The sequence below is a fragment of the Apaloderma vittatum genome, unplaced genomic scaffold (assembly GCF_000703405.1).
Source record: "Apaloderma vittatum isolate BGI_N311 unplaced genomic scaffold, ASM70340v1 scaffold17366, whole genome shotgun sequence".
Lineage (NCBI taxonomy): Eukaryota > Metazoa > Chordata > Aves > Trogoniformes > Trogonidae > Apaloderma > Apaloderma vittatum.
In genome coordinates this window covers 12,206-14,646 of record NW_009722466.1, presented here as the reverse complement: position 1 = coordinate 14,646, position 2,441 = coordinate 12,206, and positions in this window count along the sequence as shown.

Here is a 2,441-nt window from a genome sequence, read left to right as displayed (position 1 = left end):
GACATCACCTCCTTGGCTGGGGAGGGTTAGAGACCATGAAGAATTCACAAATAGATGGCCTGCAGCACATCACACTGAGGTGATGGTGAAGGAACAGCACACCCTTCTCATAGGGCACCCTAGTCCATGGGGTGACCACAAGTGGTCCTATTTGTCTCCTTAGTGCCCTTTGTGGGGTGCCAACTATAGCTGGGGGGAATCAAAATGGTGAAGGTGTATAGAGAGTTTATGAAGAAATTATTAGTAACTTCATGGTTGACATGTAAATATGGACCTTTGGTAAGGCTCTGAGAATGAAGTTCAGTATGTGCTTGATTTTGTTACGAATTGTCACTCAATAATAGAAAAAACGAATGTGTGTGAAAGTGTCCACAGAGTCAGGCTTTAGACCTTAGGGTGACGTTTTCTGAGATTGATTGCATATGGTGTGCATCTTTTACACCTGCTTTCTCTCAGAAATGCTTCTCCCAGCACTTCGAATGCCCTCTCCTGGGTACCGCGGCAGCCCTGCTCTCTGGACGGGAGACCCACGCTCAGTTAAGTGGCCAGGACAGGATACCCATCTGGACATGTTGTAGAGGTCCCAGGGTGAGAAACTGTCGAGGGTTAGGGCTGGGCCGGCCACTGAATGTTGACGGAGCATTTTATCTCATTCAGTATTATAAGGGATTCAATCATTAACAAAGCTTTTTTAGCTTCATGGCTAAGACAGGCCTAAATTTTCATTTGTTACTTAGCTCCTTTGCTTTTATCTCCTGCAGATTGTGTGTTCATACAGGAATATGCATGCTGGAGGTAAAAAAAGTCTTACAAAATTACTTTGAACAAAGGTCTAGATTCACAAAAATATGTCAGTACCTAATTTATTCTGAGGAGATGGTAGGGATAATACAATCTCTGAAATGTTTTCTTATATTTATTCCTCTGATGATATCACTCAACTCACAGCAAGAACACTTTTTGTTCTTCACGTGACTTGTAGCACAAATCCAGAGTTGTCAGACTGCAGAAATTTGAATGCAAAGAAACTATTGTTAAATATGAAAAATGTTGGTGTGTTGTACATAGATATGAGACCAAGCTACTAAAAAAAAACTTCAACAGATTTCATAATGGAAAGCAATAAATATGAACACTGTTCACAGATTTGACAAAATAGCTCAAGGATGCATGCCCAAACTGCAATTTAAAATGCTGCAGTTTTACTGAAGAACTGCTCTAATAACACTTGTCTGTTTTACTTGTCAGAGTATAGATGACACTCTCACAGCTAGTCTCAGTTCTGCTCCAGAACACTTCCAAGATGCTGTAGATCAACAGGGTGATCTAGGGCAAACTGAAAAAAAAAAAAAAGCTCAAAGTATTCGGAAAATTCAGGCTCAAGCTCCCAACAAAGGCCCTTAAGTTCAGGAAGAAAATTAAGATTTTCTTCTACAGTGCCAAGACCTCTGTCCCAATCTCCCCAGAGAAACACACCAGCATTCAAAGGAAAGCACAGTGCAAGGAAACATTACAACATACAAATTCTGTCTTATGCTGCAGCACTCAGAGCTTCTCTCATGAAACTGGTTATTGACTGGCATTTGAAGATGATCGACACCTGTTTCAAAAGGCTCAGTTTCTCAGGAGTATAGAACATAGTAGATTATAAAGTTGTTTCAGACTCGGTAACCTCATGATAACACATCTGCTGTCTTGAAATGAATACAAGTGAAGAATTTCACTGGTATTTGGTATTTCATTTGAAGGGGATGTCCTCCTCTTGAAACTCTAAATTTGGGCTTACATTTAATTCTTTCTGCTGGCAAAAGAAAATTTGGCCTAGCACAGGGATGCTACGAGAACTCTATTAAATCAAATTGAATATTCATGTAAGGAAGCAGAGTACAAGGAGAACTTCAGTTTCTAATGTTTTGTACTTAGGTGATAAGTGCCTATGACATTGAAACGATGTCACGAGTGCCTCCAGACCAGAGCTGAGGCTAAACTGACAGGTCTTGCAAAACCTGTCAAAAGCTCTGCCAAATAATAATAAAAAAATCTAACTCAGCAAAAGGCCAGGCTGAGTAAGTCTGAAATGTGATCCATGCTCTCAACTTCAATTAGCTCATCCACCTTGGATGAACAGTCACACTGGTTTCACCAGTATTCTTAAAAAGCTTTTGTTAAGCACAGTGAAAGGTGACACACAGGTAAACCAAACACAGTATCCATCTGGCATCTCATGTAGAAACTCTGTTTGAAAAGTAAAATTAACTTAAAAGTGGATTTATGTGTATAAAGCCACATTTTGCTGTAATGAAACCTTGCATGTGTCTGAACAAATCACTATTACATATTGCTGAATAGTGTCTTCATTATGTTATACATGTATGTAGTGTTAGAAGGCAAATACCTATATACTGGGAAAGAATTTGTCCCAGTCACAGATTTTATACTTA